General features: G+C 44.7%; 1 protein-coding gene across 4 annotated transcripts in view; it reads right to left on the bottom strand.

The window, feature by feature from the left end:
* NINL (ninein like) overlaps positions 1 to 11,683 on the bottom strand; it is a 146,433-nt gene extending 134,750 nt beyond the window's left edge. For 3 of the 4 annotated variants that reach the window (XM_040429642.1, XM_040429645.1, XM_040429643.1), the window contains exon 1: positions 11,535 to 11,683. The gene's annotated coding sequence lies outside the window, so the exon portion shown is untranslated. Of the gene's footprint in view, positions 1 to 11,531 lie in introns of all 4 variants that reach the window. The other variant, XM_040429641.1, reaches the window with a different exon arrangement.
* Positions 11,684 to 12,815: the final 1,132 nt, after the last annotated feature.

Raw genomic sequence — 12,815 nt, 5'->3', positions numbered from 1 at the left:
TTTAAAACGAGCCATTTGTTTTCTTGACAAGAGAAGGGGTAGAGTAAAACCAGGGCCGGCGTAAGCACCCGGCCCACTGCTCCTAGGGGGTCCACTCAGGTCTATGCTGAAGATCGCTGTATGGGGAATCCCCCAGTGTTACTGAACAGTCAGGACTCCCTGCTTTGACTCCATATATGGCTATGCCCATATATGGAGTCAGTGCTATGAACATGAAGGGGGTATCCCCAAGCATTATCAGTATGCTTGGGGATTATCAGTATGCTTGGGGACACCCAGTGTATTTAAGTCTAATTTAGCCTCCATTTCTAAAATGTTTCTGCCGGGATTTGAACTCACAACCTTCTACATTAGAGGCAAGAACCTTAACCACTGAGCTATGAAGCTCAATGCTAAACTGTGCTAGAAAAACCTCATATAGGTATTTCTATACAGCAGGAGTATATTATATATATTTTGTAATTGTAAAAAAAAAGTATGGCACAAAATAAATGTGTAATTACTAAATATATAAATATTCATATTTCTGATATATATGAATGCATAATATGTGGGAAACTACTACTGAGGTTTTTAGCCATAATATATGTACAGCAGATTAACATGAAGCTCTATAGCCCAGTGGTTAAGGTTCTTGGCTAATTTTCCGAAAAATTTCAAGATTTGCTTCCAAACTTCTAAGCCATCTAACGTCCCCAAAAAATAAAATGTCATTTTCAAAATGATCCAAACATGAAGTAGACATATGGGGAATGTAAAGTAATTACTAATTTTGGAGGTATTACTATCTATTATAAAAGTAGAGAAATAAAAATTTGATAAATTTGCTAATTTTTCCAAATTTTGGGTAAATTTGGTATTTTTTTTCATAAAGTACGATATGTGACGAGAAAACAATCTCAGAATGGCCTGTATAAGTAAAAGCGTTTTAAAGTTATTACCACATAAAGTGACATGTCAGATTTGCAAAAAATGGCCTGGGCAGGAAGGTGAAAACAGGCCCAGGGTTGAAGGGGTTAAATAACTTTTTATCAGATTGCAACTTATACAGAATAATGGAAATTGCTCCATTATTCTCTATAGAAATCCCAATATCACAGTTTAGTGCTGCCACCTAGTGGCCTGAAATGGGATATACTAACAATGAGCCTGGAAGCATAGTACAGGCTACGGCTCATTTTTAGAACAGGATGCTTTCCCTGATCTCTGCTGGGAGAAGGTGCGTCTGAGCAGGAAGCCCGCGCTTCCGTTTTTTAACACTCAGATTGACAATTGACAAATTCCACAAAGGGGGCCCACTGAGATTTATCGCCCAAGGGTCCACATGAACCTGGAGCTGGCTCTGAGTAAAACCCTCTTGTCACTTCCTGCTCTGGAACTTTTACCAACACCTTCTTCTCTAAAAGGGAAAAAAACACTCGGCATGGCAGTGAGCTGCCTGGGCTTTTCTCCTCGGCGCATGCATGCATGCTGGCTCCCCCCCCTCCCCGACTTCCGGCCTGCAGCGCCAGCTTTCTCCCACCCCTGCAACCGGGAAGTAAAGCAGCCAGAACGCAGCCCGACAGCCAAACATGCAAACACTGCCGCAGAGGTTCGCAGAAGCCCAGGAAGGCCAAAACCCCCCCAGGCCCCAGGAAGAAGAACGGAATGGGGTAGGAGAGAGAATGGAGCCCAGTCTCCTGCAGCGGCTCCTAGAGGAGTCTTATGCCGCACGGGATAACCCTCCTCACACTATACATAGCTGGGGCTCCCGCGGCTCCATGTTAACTTTATTGAGCGGATCCGATTCCCACCTGTCCCTTATGACAGGAAACAGAACTGGGGATAGAGGTCCCTCTTTTAAAGGTGGTTCTGGTTCTTGTTTGCTGTCCTGAGGAGGTGGTCTCTCCAGGTGTGCTGTCATAGGCGAAAGAGAAATATTACTTTAGTGAGAGATTCTCTAGGTAATTCCTGAGTTCTTGCGTGTGTTGTTTTATACAATGAATGCCAGGTGGATCTCCTCACAGAGTATGGGAGGAGATGGAAAGAGATAATCGCTACCCTCAGGGCCTGAATAAAGGCGTGATATTATAAAGAAATTCACTGCAAACTACGAAGCAGAAGAACTCAACCACCAGACCCAGGACACAGAGGTCTACTCACATGGGCCCAGGTCTTTCAGGAACCATAGTGATAAGACACACGTGGTCATCCAGAAGCAAAGGAGGCTTTAGGAAACATTTTTAACGGCCAAGCATGTGTCATTATAAATTAAGAAAAAGGTCCTTAGAAACCCAGCTTTCACAAAGGGCATTGTGTAATCTCCTTAGTCCATGTGGTTGCCATGGAATTTCAAGTCAAAAAGATGTTGACTGGAGGTCGACGGGCATTGTCTTTACAGGCTGTTAATACATAAGCCCCCGTTTAGAAAGGACACCGAATAGTACTAGTCCTTCTATTGTACTGAGAGTTTCTGGTTTCATCCTGTCATCCAAGACCAACCTCTCTACAACTCGGTCACACTACATCAAAGCTAATTATGTCACAATGCTGCCAACGAGGGGGGAAATAGGAGGCACAGCTACAGGAACATATTGCCAAGATGCCACCTCACGTATAAAACATATATGTGTGAGATACAGTCTAATTTTTGGCAGTAAAGTTGAATTTGCTCCTTAAAGAAACACCTATGCAATGAAATCCATCAAGGCCAGAAAAGATAACTGCTCTAATTGTTTACCACAGCCATACGTCCTGGCAAATGTCAGCAACGGCCATGTCTAAATTCATGCATAAGGAGGAGGATTTATGAAAAGCTGATTACAGGGTCAGGAGATGGATCCATAATGTACGGTTTTCAAGCCGTACATTAGGCAAATAAATGGTACGCCTCTATTAGTAGGTAAGCTACATGGCAGTCAGCGGTTGCAAGATAACATACGTTTTTCCCAACAGGGTAAAAGCAAGTGAACTTGCATATATGGCCGACAACCTGACTCACTTGTTCACATTACCACTGAGCCCTATGACTGGTGTAGAGCAGTGGTCGCCAACCAGTGGCTCACTCGACCCAGCTGTGTGTCTTGTCATGCGAGTCCTGAGTTATGACCATATGTACTGGCAATTGACATTGTTGAAGACCTATCCTAGATTGACTACCAAACAGTGCGAATTTGATTATAATATTAGTGTAAAAGATCACACTGTAAACATTTGCTGATAAATTTTTTAATTTCATGTTTGTTTCACCACATTCAGAATTTCTCTCCTCTATTTTTGACTGTTGCTTCCGACTAGGGCTGAAACGATTACTCGATGGAATCGATTAACTCGACACAAAAAAATTCCTTCACTTGTGTCATGTGACCTAGGAGCGTGAGTGAAGCGCTTGCTATTACTCACTGCTCCGTGGTCACCCACTGGCCCGCACAACGCTACACTGGATCCGGACAGATCGTCAGGACATATTGCACGTAAGCGCGCACTACGACCTGACGCTGTGTGACGTCAGGAGGCCATGCAGTTCGCGGAGAAGAAGATGGACGAGCTGTGGAGCGGAGCCCCTACAGGAAAGGTAAGAATTTTATTTTACTGACGCTGGGGATATGGCTAGGAGGGGGGAGATGGTGGCACTGGGGGGGGGGGGGGGATCTGATGGCATGGAGGGAACCTGATGGTACAGGGGGGCTGATAAGTTTTTTTTTTTAAAGAAAAACATTCTTTTAACTAGTTTTTAGAGTACTCGATTAATAATTAGTAGAATACTCTATTACAAAAATAGTCGATGGCTGCAGACCTACTTCCGACCATCACTGAAAGTTGAATGTGGCTCACAAAACACAAAAAAGGTTGGGGACCTCTGGTGTACAGTATGCCCTGGGAGAGCTGCCGGCACATACACCAAATGTATGCACAGGTCTCCAATTCTCTTAAAGGTTGCTAAAATGGTGCCCTTTAGGCATCTGTCATTCCACCAAATTCAAGTTGTTCTGGGCCAAAAATGGGTGGGGCTTTTGTAAGCCTGACCACAAGTGGGGCAAAGTTTTTTTAGTCTAGAAAGTTTTCTAGCCAGTTGTGTTTTCTTACAAAAGGGGCCTTTTTACTAGTAAAATTCTAAAAATGATAATTTAAAGTCAACCTTTTTAAATCAGATATATATAAAAAATGAAAACTGCCTGCCTGAATATCATACTTGGAAAGTATTTGCTTAGAAACCTTGAATCTCCACCATCTATTTGCAGAGTAACTTTTCAGTGCAGAAGTAAAGAAAACTCACATTACACAAATAGTATTCACATTGGAAACTAAATGGAGTGAAGACATTTAAATCATGGCCAGACCAGTGAACCATACAAACCCTCCCTACAAATTACCAACACAACCGGCAAGTTAACAAGCTAGCTGAGTATTAACTATTTGGGCTCATGCAAACAACCGTATTTTGCATCTGTTTTCAATCCGTATTTTCTGCAGATAGCACACAGACCCATTCATTTCTATGAGGCCACAAAAAAAAATGTGCTGTCCATCTCTGTACATCCATTCCGCAAATTTTAGAACATGTACTATTCTGGTCAGCATTCCAGATGAAAATAGTCACTTCTAGTGATGGGAGTGAGAAAAACGCGGATGGCATATGGAAGATATCTGTATTTTGCAGATTAGTGGTTTGTGGACTGAAATATGGATACGGTCATGTGCACGAGCCCGTAAAGGGGTTGCCTGGTGGATAATATTTTCCAATAAGGAGCAGGATGGTTCAAGTGAATAGAAATAAAAATAAAAAGAGCCTTACTCATCCTCCTAGGTCTCCCGTCGCTATGCTTCCTACACTTAGTGGATCACTACTCTTCCCAATCCTGGTTCAAAACACAGGAAACTGCAGGAGATCCCCACTCAGCCGGTCACTGGCCGGAGCCGTGACTGCCTGCAAGGACATCTCCTGCCATTTCCTTTGTGTCCAGTCGGGAATAGGAAGCAGACACCAGTAAGAACCAAATAAGCAGCGGCAGGGAATCAGTGAGGTGAGTAAGGTGACTTATTTTTATTTATTTTTTACACCAATCTACTCCTATCTAAAAAATAATAATAATATTACCCTACCAGACAATCCCTTTAAAATGAACAGAGCAGGATACACATTGCTACTTTAGACCAGTTCTTAACATACTTCCTCCGCTGTTATTCAGAATTTTTTGTGACACATAGTTTGGCTTAGCGGCTTATATATTTAATAAGCAGCTGGTGACTGTAATATGGAGTCACTGCAGGTGACCAGATGGTGATGGATTACAAAGGATATTCACTCCAGACTGTCTGGCTTCCTAAATCCCTCCTTTCTTTTGCCCAAACTACAGTGATATCAAGAATAAACAACAGAATAAGGGCTTATTCAGACGGCCGTATGTTGTTGTTTTTTGCGGATCCGCAAAAAAACTGATAGCATTCAGTATTTTTGCGGACCCATAGACTTCAATGGGGCCATGTCCCGATTTTCACGGACAAGTATAGGACATGTTTCATTTGTTTTGCGGAACCGTGGAATAGAAAAGGGCCCCATAGAAGTGAATGGGTCAGCATCTAATCCGCAAAAAAACTGATCTGCATTTTTACAGCCGTCTGAATGAGCCCTAGATAGCGTATTACAGTTCTCTACATACTGCATGACACTACTTTAATCTTTGTGCAGTAAAATAATATATTTCATGAAATTGGCCAGTCCTGAAACAGCACACAACCATTTGTAATATAGCAGCATATCTCCAAACATCTGACGTTCTTCAGGCCTTTTACTACAAACGACTGTATACTATACAATTCTGATCGGTGGCAGATACGCCTCAGAGCTCTATAAAAGCATGTGTAAGAAGCACAATATGGCTCCATTCAAGAGAAATTCATGATTGCGCCTGAATGTACAAGATGTAACAGGGTTAGCACTCAAATTTCTTAAATATCGCGTTATCTTGAAACAGAAGCCATTGAAAAGCAATTGAAGGTGTTTGCTTAGTTTAGATAACACATCTCAGAAAGCACGAGTGTTAACTCCTACTACATCGGTAAGGCTACTTTCACACTTGCGTTCGGGGCTCCGCTTGTGAGCTCCGTTTGAAGGGTCTCACAAGCGGCCCCGAACGGATCCGTACAGCCCCAATGCATTCTGAGTGGATGCGGATCCGCTCAGAATGCATCCGTTTGGTCTCCGTTCCGCTCAGCAGGCGGACACCCGAACGCTGCTTGCACCGTTTTCGTGTCCGCCTGGCCGTGCGGAGCCAAACGGATCCGTCCAGACTTACAATGTAAGTCAATGGGGACGGATCCGTTTGACGTTGACACAATATGGTGCAATTTCAAACGGATCCGTCCCCCATTGACTTTCAATGCAAAGTCTGGACGGATCCGTCTGACTAACAATTAGACTTAGATTTTTTTCTGAAATATAATGCAGACGGATCCGTTCTGAACGGATACCATCGTTTGCATTACAGGAGCGGATCCGTCTGTGCAGACACCAGACGGATCCGCTCCGAATGCAAGTGTGAAAGTAGCCTTAGTAAAACTTTCCAAAGAAGAAACCAAAGTGGCCACTGAGGCTTTGATCTCAGGGGTCCCAGTCGTTAGATGCCCCCAAATAAGACATTGATAGCACATCTAAAAATATAGTATCTGGGGATCGAGGATTGTAGTAACTATCGTTGGTCCCCAATACAGTGTCGATCAGAGCATCGTGTAAAGGATGTTTAAACGAGCACTGATCATCTTGTTTTATCCTTGATTGTCATGGCCCTGCATCATGCTGCCTAAAAGGACCCTTAGGCCCCTTTCACACGGGCGAGTATTCCGCGCGGATGCGATGCGTGAGTTGAACGCATTGCACCCGCACTGAATACCGACCCATTCATTTCTATGGGGCTGTTCACATGAGCGGTGATTTTCACGCATCACTTGTGCGTTGCGTGAAAATCACAGCATGCTCTATATTGTGCATTTTTCACGCGACGCAGGCCTATAGAAGTGAATGGGGTTGCGTGAAAATCGCAAGCAAGTGCGGATGCGGTGCGATTTTCACGCATGGTTGCTAGGAGACTATCGGGATGGAGTCCCGATCATTATTATTTTCCCTTATAACATGGTTATAAGGGGAAATAATAGCATTCTGAATACAGAAAGCATAGTAAAATACCGCTGGAGGGGTTAAAAAAAATAATAATAATAATTTAACTCACCTTAATCCACTTGATCGCGATGCCGGCATCTCTTTCTGTCTCCTTTGCTGAACAGGACCTGTGGTGAGCATTCATTACAGGTAAAAGACCTGTGGTGACGTCACTCCGGTCATCACATGATCCATCACTATGATCTATTACCATGGTGATGGATCATGTGATGACTGGAGTGACGTCACCACAGGTCCTTTACCTGTAATGAATGCTCACTACAGGTCCTGTTCAGCAAAGGAGACAAAAGGAGATGCCGGGCATCGCGATCAAGTGGACTAAGGTGAGTTAAAAAAAATTTTTTAACCCCTCCCGCGCTATTTTACTATGCATTCTGTATTCAGAATGCTATTATTTTCCCTTATAACCATGTTATAAGGGAAAATAATACAAACTACAGAACACCGATCCTAAGCCCGAACTTCTGTGAAGAAGTTCGGGTTTGGGTACCAAACATGCGTGATTTTTCTCACGCGAGTGCAAAACGCATTACAATGTTTAGCACTCGCGTGGAAAAATCGCGGGTGTTCCCATAACGCACCCGCACATTTTCCCGCAACGCCAGTCTGAAAGAGGCCTTAAAGGGGTTTTCCAGGATATTTTAACTGATCATCCTCTGGATAGGTCATCAGTATCTTATTGGTGGGGGTCTGACACCCAGAACCACTGCTGCTTAGCTCTTTGAGAAGGCACCGGCGTTCGCAGTAGAACAGCAGCCTCCTCTCAGCTCACCCAGCACAGCGCTGTCGATTTGATAGCGGCTGTGCTGGGTATCACAGCTCAGCCCCATTCACTTCAATGAGACCGAGCTAGGTCATGTGACCTTTGAATATGATGTCACATGGCCTAGGCAAAGCTGCAAGAAGGCAGCGGCGCTACTGTGAGCACTGACGCATCCTCAAACAGCTGATCGGCGGGGGTCTGAAATTGATGACCTATCCAAAGGACAGGGTATCAGTTAAATGATCTTGGAAAACCCTTTTTAGCCCCTATTAAGCCGCACAATAAATTGGGACAAGTTCATAGTATTGCTTGTTCCCCGTGTTTGGCTTGCATTGTTCTATCTTTGAACGGAACGGAAATACGGAAACGGAATGCATATGGAGTTGCACCTATTGCGCACCTATTGAAGTGAATGGTTCCGCATACGGACTGCAAACGAAACGCAAAAAAACTTGTTCACACGACTGTTGCCCCTCCGTGCCTGTTCTGTGGACCACAATGCACGAGCACCGACCAAGGGCCAGCCACATGCGGATCGCGGACCCATTCACTTGAATGGGTCCGCGACCCGTCCGTTCAGCAAAAAGATAGAACTTGCTCTATCTTTTTGCGGTGCTTCCATGGGGTTCCGTTCCGTATTTCCGGATTTGCGGACCCATGCGGAATGCACACGGCAGGTGCCCCGTGTATTGAGGACCCGCTTTATGCGGGCCGCAATACGGCAATGGAGGGGCAACGGCCGTGTGAATGAGCCCTTAAGGTTATACTATGTAACTAAGACAACATCCGCTGCACTCCATGTCTGCTGTCTTGCATATTTGTTAAGTATTGTACAATATTGGATGGTATATTGCTTTAGACGGCATGTGTGCGCTCCTTTTGGGAACTTGGATGTTGCAGGTGTGTGCTTGGACGTATTTGTAGTCCATGCACAATGATTTAAATTGTATACAATGATTTTAATGTCTTGGGCTTTTATATTTGGCTAATAAACTACAGTTTTTATTAAAGGGGTATTCCCATCTTAGACAATGGGGGCATATCACTAGGATATGCCCCCATTATCTTATAGGTGCAGGTCCCACCGCTGGGACCCGCACCTATATCGAGAACGGAGCGGGGAGCGCTGTGGCTGGAGGACCCCAGATTTCCCGGGGTCCATCCACCACCAAGCGCTAATCCCCACCTCTCCCATAGAAGTGAATGGGAGCGTGCTACGCATGCGCAACCCATGCTCCCATTCATTTATATGGGCCAGACGGCAATAGCCGAGCCAGTGCTCGGCTATTTTCGGCGGCCCCATAGAAATAAATGGAGGGCGGCTGCGCATGCCCAGTGCGCCCTCCTTCACTTTCGGGGGCTCCGTTCTCGATATAGGTGCGGGTCCCAGGGGTGGGACCCGCACCTATAAGACAATGGGGGCATATCCTAGCGATATGCCCCCATTGTCTAAGATGAGAGAACCCCTTTAAAGAGGTGCAGCCTTGTTTGTGGTGTTCTTCTCTTTTGGGTTTCATTACTGATTATTTATTCCGTGGCTGGCACTCTACTATATTCACTGGGTGTGCCCCCTGATTACAACATTAGTAAATCTGGCCCTTTGTTCCCTGGAAGCAATGCTGGAGTTGGGGCCACACTGAGGTACATTAGGGGCCTTAGATCACTTTATGGCGGCCCAAGTGTATCAGCTGCTGAGACTGCACATACACAGGAGGGCTTATGTGGAGATTTAGCTTGTTCCACCATCCTATTGTCTGGGTAGAGAGACATTTTGGCATCTATCATGTTCCAAGGCACGGTATCCTCAGGCTTGCAGAAAAGAAGGCAGTCCTTTTCGGCAGTGGAAACAATGACACATGGCTGAAACACGTCTCAAGAACAGAGCTTATGTTTATATATCCAGACGCAAGAAATCTCCAAGTTTCTACCACTCGCTGGAGCAGCTGAAAAACACATTTATGTGGAGAAGATGACAAAACCTCTGCATACGCATATCGGGACAATTCCAGAGATGTCACATGAAGATGGCCATACAAGTAACCAAAAATAATGCTAATCATACCTCATACACACTATGACAAATCGCCTGATGTGAGCGTATTCAGTGCCTCCAATTTTATGCCAAGGATACACAGGTTTTTTCTCCTTGATTCACCCAAAAATATGCACATTGCATTATAGAAGAAGTCTTCTTCTCTGAGGGCCTGTTCACATCTCGTTTTTGCTGTACGTCAAGCGGATACGTTTGGACATACAGTAAAAAGAGGTATACAAACATATGCAATTTTGTGGCCATCTATCCCGTGTTTTTAACATATGTTCATATGTTTCAATACATTTTTGTCAAAAAAAAATTTACCAAAAAAACTTCTGTTTTTCTGAAACTTTTTTTTTTTTTAAATAGATATTTGAAGTGTATCCAAAGAAGAAGAAAGTATGTGGATGTTTAACAGATGATAAATGTATTGTCTTACGTTTCCATCAATCAGTGCAATGTAAACGTATACCTTTCAATATAGTGGCTCGTGGAGAACGCCTATAGGACAGTGATTAAGATAACTACATTTACCTGCTCCTACTGTTCGGTTGTGGCCCCATGGGTTCTGAGCTTTCTGCTCGAATGGTGTCATGTGTACCATCGCAGCTAATGACTGGCCTCAGCGGTAACATGTCCCCAAACGGCATGTGACCCAGCAGTAATGTGCCGCTTGGAAACAGATGACTGCAGCAGTAAATGGAGACCTGTTCAAGTCGGAAATTTACATACAGGGACCGAAAATGCAGTGAAGACAGACCAGGACCCATGGAGCCGAAACCGAGCAGCTGGAAGAAGGTAAGTATAGCTCCCTTCACAGGCCCCACTGGGTGGTGTACTTGTGGACAAGCCCTTTAAAGGCGTAAGAGATGCTCATTTTAGCCCAACCATGGGCCTGAATGGAGAGGCAGAGGCAGTAAAATGGGGCCTGATACAAAAGCATTTCTGACATCCCTGTGGACATGCCATTCATGTCCCTCACAAGAATACCCTTTTAAATGATATTTGCAGTAATCAGAGACATCTTCACAGGGAAAGTCATTCCACTCATCCCAAAGTGAAAAACCACCCTGAAAGACCAGATCTTAGAGGAGTCCACTCCTTATCCAGATTTTCACTTCTACCATACATTATGCAAACTGAAAATCTACTTTGAGAAGACCAACCTCCAACTTTTTAATGCATTTCCGCAAAGATGTTCCAAAGTACAACTATATCTCTATCACACAAGCCCATCATTGAAATCAGCCCAGTGTTGTATAAATAAAGGCTTAAAATGCCAATTTACACATATACTGCTTAAAACTCTGAAAAGTTTCCATCTTAAAAATACTAAAACCACAACTATACATGCCTAAAGTAAGTGACCCCCAGCAGATCAATAGTCATTGTGCATTCCACGCAGGTGGCATCTAAGCATACTTCAGATCCGGCTCTTCAGACCCATCCTGCCATGATCCTGCACAGCCTTGTGGAGCAGTGAATGGAGGAAACGTAGTGTCTCACATGCACAGATGGTCAGAGCAGTACAGAAAGCAGAGGAGCAGACTACAAGTCCAGCCAGAGAGGTCTACTACTACCTGGTTCCTTCTCATAGTGCGTGGTGCCAGGAGGAGCTCCTAGTCCCAGGAGACATGGGCGCAGACTTTGCACACAGTTGCTATAGGACTATATGTTAGGACTTGAAAGTCTCTGTTCCAGTCTTTGCTCCTCCTCCCAGAGGAAGAAACAGCTCCAGATGATCGCTGGAGAGGAGAGGGGGAGTCAGGGAGGAGGCTGGAGCCCTCACCCTCTCCTCCTCCTCCTCATATTCCCCCAGCATCACCATCCCACCTAGCAGAGGAGACTGGATACAACGGTTATATGACACCTTCTCCTCCTCCACTAGCTGCTGGATTGGAGAGTTTGGACATAAACCCAGGCTGCACCCTGCTGTTAGGCTATGGTACTCCTGGGGCTCTCAGAGAACAGGATGATGACCAGCCTATAGACTTATATTATGACAGAATAAATAACGGAATGCCTGTCATTGGTCCGTGGTAACGGAATCCATAACGCAATTCTGCTTTTACCACCAAACAAAGCGTGAACCAATTTCAAAATATGAAATTCGTTCATCTCTAGTTATTTCCATCAGTTATTGTGAGCCAAAACCAGGTGCGGGTCAAAAACCACTGAATAGGTGCAGATCTTTACATTAGACCTGATCTGAGGAGGCTTCACTACTGGTTTTGGCTCAAAATAACTGATGGAAATAACTGATCAAATAACTGAAGTGTGAACTCTGCCGTATTCGTATTCCGTTTATTGTGATTGTTAAAGGGCTTCTGTCACCCCACTAAACAAATTTTTTTTTTTGGGGTACTTATAATCCCTATACTGCGATATATCTATACATTATGTTATTAATCATTTTCGTTCAGTAGATAATGCAAAAAACGTACTTTTATAATATGCAAATTACCTGTCTACCAGCAAGTAGGACGGCTACTTGCTGGTAGCAGCCGCAAAAAAAAACGCCCCCTCCTCCTGTTGATTGACAGGGCCAGCAGCGATCTCCTCCTCCGGCTGGCTATGTCTGCATTTCAAAAATCGCGCGCCTGTCTTGATTCGGCGCAGGCGCTCTGAGAGAAGGAGGCTCACCGAAAGAGAAGACCTCATCGGCGCAGGCGCACTGAGGGAGTGCTGAGGAGGCTCGCCTCCTTCTCTCAGAGCGCCTGCGCCGAATCAAGACAGGCGCGCGATTTTTGAAATGCAGACATAGCCAGCCGGAGGAGGAGATCGCTGCTGGCCCTGTCAATCAACAGGAGGAGGGGGCGTTTTTTTGCGGCTGCTACCAGCAAGTAGCCGTCCTACTTGCT

Source organism: Bufo bufo, chromosome 4 (assembly GCF_905171765.1).
Source record: "Bufo bufo chromosome 4, aBufBuf1.1, whole genome shotgun sequence".
Taxonomy (NCBI): domain Eukaryota; kingdom Metazoa; phylum Chordata; class Amphibia; order Anura; family Bufonidae; genus Bufo; species Bufo bufo.
The sequence above is the reverse complement of the archived record's forward strand: the minus strand, read 5'-3'. Positions and strand labels throughout refer to the sequence as shown.